The sequence below is a fragment of the Nannospalax galili genome, unplaced genomic scaffold (assembly GCF_000622305.1).
Source record: "Nannospalax galili isolate Female #2095 unplaced genomic scaffold, S.galili_v1.0 scaffold186, whole genome shotgun sequence".
In the NCBI taxonomy this organism is placed as follows: Eukaryota; Metazoa; Chordata; class Mammalia; order Rodentia; family Spalacidae; genus Nannospalax; species Nannospalax galili.
In genome coordinates this window covers 961,177-969,750 of record NW_008358774.1, presented here as the reverse complement: position 1 = coordinate 969,750, position 8,574 = coordinate 961,177, and the positions used below count along the sequence as shown (strand labels likewise).

Genomic DNA, 8,574 nt, shown 5'->3' with positions numbered 1-8,574 from the left:
ACATGAAGAATGATGATTTCCTTGAAGAACATAAAGAACCTCTTAGCTTTCTTCTGGCCCATGTGACCATGTGGTAAAGGAGCTTAATGAGGGTTCACTTTGGTTTTTCCCTTGCAAACCACTTTCAAAGATAAGATAGTGATGAACAAGAATGATTTATTGAGAAAAGTATACACAGAAACACCACAGACATTTGGATGAGAACAGGGTTGGAAAGAGGGAGAAACTTTTGCAGTAATGCATATGCTTTGATTTATGAAGGTTGTCTACTTTGGGTTAGAGGTTGATCCAGAGTGGTTTTTTTTCTTTCTTTCTTTTTTTTTCTTCCTTATTCACAATTCCTTTTGGGTGTGAATCAGTTTGTACATAGATCATAAATATGGAAATCCTGGAATTAGGGTTATTTTATTTAATTCCTTCATTCTTTATTTGACCAAATAAGGTTTACATACAAATGAAAATTATGAGTCATATTGAAAGTACATGTTAAGGGCTTGGAGAAATGGCTCAATAATTAGGAGCACTTGCTACTCTTGCAGAGAGAACCAAGGTTTGGTTCCCAGCACCCACATGGCAGCTAACAACTATCTGTAACACCAGTTTTAGGGGACCCATTGCCCCTTTCTGGCCTCTACAGGAATTCCACACATGTGGTTCACTTACCTGTAGGCAAAACACTCATACATATAAAACAAAAGTAAATAAATTTAGAAAATATATTTGAATAGAATATATTTTAGTATTCTATTTCTATTTTTGAGTGAGTCAGTGGGAGATATCCTAAAGTTACAAATTTCTGATAGGAAGTTCCTTCAGGAAAATGATAACAGTAGGTTAAATCATTACTTAACAGCATAACTATTTAAAGAGTTGATGTCCGCATTTTTCAAGATTTAAATCTCACAAAGTCTTTTACTCTTTCATGAAGCGAAAAGCATGATGGTTATTACAGTAATCATTTCTTTTGACACCTAAAGGAGGAAGGACAGTAATGTACACACCTTCCTTTCCTCTCACGTCATTGCATTCTCAGTGGGCATGGGGTTGGTCCTCCGTGGCTTTTGGTAATGTGATCCAACAATATTACAGTCTTACTTTAAAAAACTTTGCTAAAAATTAAACACTGAAAGGCTCCAGATCTGTTCCTGAAGGAAAGCTCTGAATCTGTAAGAATCCCTTCCTTCTGGTTTGCACAAGAACACCTTCTTCAAATGGGCAGAACCCACAGAGTCAGAAACAGGTTTTCCTCTGGGCCCAGTTTGTCAATTTTGATGCTGACCAGTGAGAATCCTCAGAACATTATTCAGGCAGTATATGGAAGGGAGGAAGGAAGATGCGTAATCTGATTAAGAGTCAAGACATCATCTTTAACTGGATATTCTGTTCATTTCACAAATGTGCTCCTTTCTAGGAGCATGCCAATTATTGGCTAATCAACATTCTCATTACCACCCTCCAAATCTTTACAGTGTTCTGTGTTATTTCTAACATTGGATGTACAACAGGAAACCTATTATTCTGCCGAATATTCTGAAATTTGAGACATGGAAATGACATGGAAAGTAACTAAGACATGGATCAGGACAAAGTATCAGGAAGACAGTTCTCATATACTCTGTAGTGCACATTATTTTTAATTTTTCAAATGAGGTTCCTGTTTTGAATACTAAGCTAAATATGGTTGCTACTTTTTAATCACACATTAGTCTGTCTTATAGTTATTAGTCACAAATTAATCTGTTACATTAATTTATCAGTATGTCTTTTCTGCCATGAATGTCAGATAGGCTTATATTGACTCTGAAAATTATTCTTCTCATTTTATAGATGGTGATATAAAGCCAGAAAATGGTTTGGTAACTGACTCAGTTTCTCAGAAATCTATCTTCTGTCAACTTCAAATTACAAATCATAGTGTGTGCTGGGGCATATGTTGGGTTTCCTTTTGATTAATGGGGAGGAGTCTTCTCTTTGTGACCTCTTGAGGAGGCTTGCAGCTCTACAGTACTAAGATCTTAATTCTGATGAATAACCTTCATCGTTACTAGAACCAATCTATTCCCCTACTCTTTGGTGCAAAATGTAAGACAAAACATTTACTGATACAAAACGATATTTTTTTCCTTAACACTAATTTTTAGGGAGAGAAATTCGGTTTGCTAAGCATCATCACAGTAATTCTGACTTACTTCTGGTATGTGTTGGTAGGAAGACCTCTCTCATTTACACAGTTGTTGGGAAATCCTACAGAGATTTTGACTTGCGGGAAGGACACAGTGTGAAAACTGGTTTCAGCTCGATGAATGACATGCTTGTACTGGACAAAGTGGCAGAGATTCTTCTAAATATTCAGTATGGACATCATCTGACTGCACTCGCCAAATAAGTTACTGATAGTCAGCCTTTTACCAAGGCTAATTAATTCAGTTGCATATTTCCCAGTAGATCCCAGAGACTAAGGCGTGAATTTAAAATTTTTTAATTAACAAAGTGATTTTGTGTAGTCTTCTTTGTTAAATTAATTATTACTTTAATTCTTGTTACATAGGAAGAACAGTAATCTTGTCAGAGTATGACTAGGCAAGGTGAGCAAATACTTTACTTCTTTAATATTGCTATGGAACTATAAAGGGAAGAAAAACATACTTTAAGTAAGAAAGATTTTCTCTGAATGGAACCAATTGCATGGTAGCAATTATTTCTTCCAAGCACTGAGGTTGTCTTTTCTTTTGGAAATATGGTTTTCATCCTAAAACCCTGCTGAAAGGTATAGGAATGTGGAAAACATGGCTGGAATTCAGCTGGCCTAGAACTGTCTACATAGACCAGGCTGGCCTGGATCTCACAGAGATCTACTTGCCTCTGCTTTTTGAGTTCTGGGATTAATGACTGGTGGGTTTGGGATCCGGAAATGGTTTCTGTCCTTTCTACCTACATCTTAGTTTCCCTTGCTCATCCGACCAAGGTTTAGAATTAAGAGTTCATCATCAGCATCTCAAAATCTTAAAAGATCCAGATGTTGCATCAATGTACACACATTTAAACAGTCTGAAAATTTGTCAAGGGTGTAAAAGGAGGTTTTCATAACAGAACAGAGCCAAACAAAAAATAAAAACCATGTCCTACTATTATTTCATAAAGAACTATAGAAGTATAGTAGCAAGATGAGTCTTATAGAAGATAAGCTATGCAAATCTATGTGTAAAGTAAGAAAATTTCATCTGAAGGTTGTTCATGACTCATTAATACACATGTATTTTCTCCTGGATAGGCTGTCCATAGGTACAGTAATGTGTCACATTTAATTAGGCTGAGCTGAGGTCTGCTGTTCTTAGTGAGAACTAAAGAGAGATCAAAAGCAGAGAATAAATGCACATGTCCTTGCTTACATGCTTGTTTGGTATTTTTGTACCCTTATATAAGTTAGGGCCCAGCCCATGAACTAGTGCCATCTACACTGGGGGGGGGGTCTTCCTATTTTAATTAACAGTCAAGAAAATCCCTCCCTCAACACATGCCCACATCTGATTTAGTTAATTCCTTAACAAAATTCTCTTCCTAGGTGACTCTAGGTTATGTCAAGTTGACAGTTAAAACTAGCAAGCACAGTAATCGTGGTATTTTTATTTTATTTTATTTTACTTTTTAATTTTATCTTAATTTTATGTGTATGAGTGTTATGTCTGTATACATGTAAGTGCACCTGCATTGTGCAGTGTCCACAGAGGACAAAAGAGGTCATCGAATCCCCTGATATTGGAGTTATGGAGGATGGTTGTTAGTCACCATGTCAGTTGAGGGATTTGAACCCAGGTCCTCTGCAAGAGCAGTCATTGCTTCTAACCACTGAGCCATCTCTCCAGCCCTTAGTGTATGTTTGGATGATGATCTTCAGTAAGCTAATTTTGTATTCTGGAAACACTGGCATTTAGGGATTGCCTTCAGGGAATAAGGAATTATTCAAAGAAATGACTAAATCCCTAGATTTAGAAATTGAAAAAATGTTTAAAAAACCTCAAATGCTGTTAAAATGTGTGAGGGCAACCAGACTAAGATCCACGAGTGAGAAACACTAGTAGCTTCTTCCTTGTGAATAGATTCATTGCACTGTGTATTTTGGTTCATTAACATTGAACTGAGATTCATGGAAGGATAGTTTTATATATCTTAGAAGAGACCAGATTTACATAAACTGAAACAGATATATGAGTGGAGGAAAATGAGGTTATCAACCAATGAAATCTGTTTCAGGAGGAGAAGGTGAGCAATTAAAATGGAGATTAGACGTTACAATTAAATCATCTACAAGTGGATGAAGAAAGTCTCATTAGTTGATAAATTTGCTTTTGAAATGTTATGAACACACTGCTTCCCTAATATAATCCTGGGGCTTGCTGGGCTACTTTGCCATATGCAATGTTTGTAGAGGTAGCTGGGGAAGTGCACTGCTAAGAATTTGAAGTGTTGCGTATTGATGGACAAGTCTTTGATTTGCTTTTCTGTACTTCTGTGTGTATGACTTTGTTCCTTCTGTGTTGGCTCAAGGAGAATTAGAAATTATCAAGAAAACAAAAATCAGCTATTTATTACTAATAAGTTGATTGGATTTCTTTTGTTTTGTTTTCAAATTCTAGACAGACTAATGATGCAGTCATCAGGAATAATTGGAAGTGGAGGGGAGTAACGTCTTCATTGACAAGTCATGGAGCAGCTGTAACTACCTGCCTCAGAGAGCAATGGAGGACAGAGTCTAAGTCTCCAGCCATCGATTGCCTTTCAGAGGACTGCCAGGTCACAGCAGGACTGAGCGTCTGCAAGAGTTCTTCTCACCTTTGAAGAAATCTCTGAACAGGGTCTCCTTGGACATTTCTGTATGTCACCCCACAGTATAGATTGCTGCCTGTGTCCCAAGATTTGTCAGTTCTCAAAAGCACTTGCCTTTTCTTTCTCACCTTTGGTACCTATGTGAGGTCTTGACAGACAAGGTGAACCTTACTCTGTAAGGGCTTTGGAAACTGTAACAGCTCACCTGCCTCTCACAGTTATGTGCTGACCTGTAAGTCAGTACTCTGGAGTAGAAACAGAAATGTTTATGAAGCACATGACAATTTTCAGAGCTCCTTCAAGACTTCAGTATTAAACTTAGCATTTGAATTGTGTTATGTGTACCACCAAGATTAGAGCCCAGCATTTTGAATCCTGAAACACACAATTTAAGGTATTTCGGAAAAATAATGAAAAGTTGCAAACTCAAAATTTCAAAATTAAGAAAAAAATTGGATGTTCCTCAACAAATAAAGAGGAATTATAATGAATTAGAAAATCTGAAACATGGAATTTTTTTATAAAACAAAAACAATCTAGAAAAGCTTATATGTGGCTGTGGCTCTGTGCTGGTGCACCTCATCCCTGCCCCCGGAGGCACTGGCATTGTCTCTGCTACTGTTCCTAAGAAGCTACGTATGATGGCGGGTATTGATGACCGCTACACATCAGCCAGGGGCTGCAATGCCACCCTGGGCAACCTCGCCAAGGCCACCTTTGATGCCATCTCTAAGACCTACAGCTATCTGACCCCTGACCTCTGGAAAGAGATAGTCTTCACCAAGTCTCCCTATCAGGAATTCACTGATCATCTTGTGAAAACCCACACCAGCATCTCTGTGCAGAGAACCCAGGCTCCAGCTGTGGCTACTACCTAGGGTTTTTATATGAGAAAAATAAGTGAATTAGGTCTATTAAAAAAAGGAAGGAAGGAAGAAAGAAAGAAAGAAAGAAAGAAAGAAAGAAAGAAAGAAAGAAAGAAAGAAAGAAAGAATCAGCCATTCAGAACATTAAAAATTTTTTTTGGTTACATAATGTTGATCACTTCTTTATATTGTAGCCATGCATGATATTTCCTATAACTGGAAGCTTGCACATGTGAACTTGCAGAAACAGTGGCATCATGCACAAGACCCATCCCACCTCAATCAGACAAGGCCCCAGAGTGGAGAAGGAAATGGGTGGCAGGGCGGCCCTAGCCTGGGAACTACTGGAGTCTGATTATTATTGGGTGAGGGAGAGTAGACCTTATTCACAATCTCTAATTAGTCTGGCTAGACTCCAGTGGATGAATTTTCACTGAGGGACATCTAGGTATTAATGCTTGACTGGATAGGACTTACCATGTATGGCAGAAAAAATGAGGTTTGGGAGAGGGCAAGGATGGGGGAAGGAGTTGAAATTTGATTAAGATGTATGAAATGTACAAAAGCTCATTTAAAAAATGAAAAGTAAAATAAAATTAATTTCCTGACACTTCAAAAATGTTTATTTTAGTTTTAGGATTATCATTGTTAAGTTCATGAAACTTGAAAAATTATGTTTACATTTAGAAACTGTGGTCACATAGAGAATACTTCTGTGTGGTATTTTACAAACACGCTCTTTCTAAAAATATTTCCATTTTTGGTATTTCTGTTACAACTTTGTACTCCATAAGAACAGAATCTGATAAATTATATTGTGTGAATTTTTATCCCAAAAGGAAACATTCGTTGTGAATTTCTAATTTAATGTCTGTATTTTCAAAATTCCATTTGATCATGTACATATAAGAACCTAACACTTTACCTATGATTTCATAAACTAATCCTTACAATAATTTTCTCTATGCTTACTCTGTTTTTGTACATTTTGGCATTGTTTTTCTTCTAATATTCACATGCCTTGGGTTCCAGACATCACAGCACACATTCATCTTTCAGGACCATCTCTGGCCCTGCATACTGGTATCATATTGGCAAGAAAGTCAGTACAATGGGAGGCGAGAGTATTCCTGGATCCCAGTCCTGCAAGTGGAGAGAAAGCAATAGCCTCATCATATATTAAAGTGACTGCCAACCCCATGAATGTATTCTACGGAAATTAAGCTCACACCAGTTATCTACTGCTGCGTAAAATATTCTCCAACTCAGTGGATTCCCAGGGCAAACTTTCTATTGCTTACAGTTGCTTTGATTGGGTTTGCAGCTTTGTGAGGATGGCTTGTCTCCACTCTATATGGTCAGTTGGGGTGGTTCACTGTCCATCAAAGGACAAAGGTGGTCTTCTTGTCAGTATCTGAGACTTTTCTGTTATTATCATATGGGGACATTTTAGGTATCTTCCATGTGTCTTTTCTTTCTACATGGCAGTCCATTCACTGAGACCTTTCTATTCTGATATCCTCTGTCTGCCAACTAGCCTGTGGTCTCTTTATACGTGAACTGGATCCCAAAATGAATGCAGAAGTTCCATGCCTTCTTCAGATAGAGGTTTAAGACTTCATTTCTGCAATATTCTGTAGGAAGACTGTCACAAAGCTAATCCAGATCAAAAGATGGAGAAATAATCTCTACCTCTTAATGGGAGGAATGACAGCATCACACTTCAAAGAAACATGGACAAAAGGAAGAATGGCTTATGTTGTTCATGTTTAACCATCCAGCAAGTATCCTACTCACCTTACTCTTAGCTGGATCCAGAAATATCTACAACTCCTACCATGCACCTGACCTTAAAAGTGTGGTAACCCTGAAAACAGCAGCCTCAGTCTGTGACAGATAATACACCTTTTGTTAAAATTATATTTTTAAATTGCTACATATATTTTAGGGTCAGAGAAGAACTTTAGAAAGGTCTTATGGAAGTGAGGGTCCTTGAGGTTTAAGTCTGCTGATTACCTGCTCCTAGGCATGGAAAGCCACCCTCTTAGTCACTCAAGGATTGAATGATCCTCTTTTCTCTTTCTGTCTTACCTATTCCATATCTAATCAGTTTGCAAGAACTATTGACTGAATCTTTAAAAACGTATCCTAAATGCATCAACTTGTGATGACCCTTAGCCTAAGATATCAGCATCTCTTCCTAGTACTATTACAATAGAGTCTTTATGACTTCTCTAATTTGAGTCTTACCTCTTACTGTTTACACAATAATCAGAAGAAAGGAATACTTTGAAAGGTAAAATATAGCCAGGTATGGTAGTACACGCTTTCAATCCTAGTACTTGGAAGGTAGAGTCAGGCTGATGTCTGTGTCTTTGGGGCTAGCCTGATTTATGTAGCGAGCTCCAGACCAGCAAAGACTACATAGTGAGACCCTGTTTCAAAAGAAAAAAAAAAAGAAGAAAAAAGAAAGAAAAGTAAATTCAATAGTACAACTTTTGCTTCTGTTAGCCTCAACTAATACCAAGTAAAACAAAATGTATTTCAAAGCTATACTGCTCTGTCATTGACTGATTCTAGAATGTGATTTTTCTATCATATTTTCTCTCTCACTCTGCTTCAATTTTATTTTCTTAATGATTACAGGAGCACAAAATCCTTAAGCACAGAGAATTTTATTTTATCAGCTTATCCACTGTTCCTTGTTTACCATAAAAGAGGGACACAACAAGAATTTGTTCATAAGTAATCATTATGTGAATAATCCCAACAACAAAATCAACTCCCTCTAGAAGCAGATTGAAATGGATCATTCTGATGGGAAATTGGAAGAAAAGAATGTTGAGAGAAAAATGGACAATGTAAGGTGGGCTAATGAGATTTC

At 37.3% G+C, this 8,574-nt stretch overlaps 1 pseudogene across 1 annotated transcript; it reads left to right on the top strand.

Annotated features, from left to right (window-relative positions):
• The first annotated feature begins 5,462 nt into the window (after positions 1-5,462).
• On the top strand, positions 5,463-5,703 carry LOC103724879 (annotated as a pseudogene). The gene has a single exon (XR_001872143.2). The product of XR_001872143.2 is annotated as a 40S ribosomal protein S2 pseudogene (transcript).
• The last annotated feature ends 2,871 nt before the right edge of the window (positions 5,704-8,574 follow it).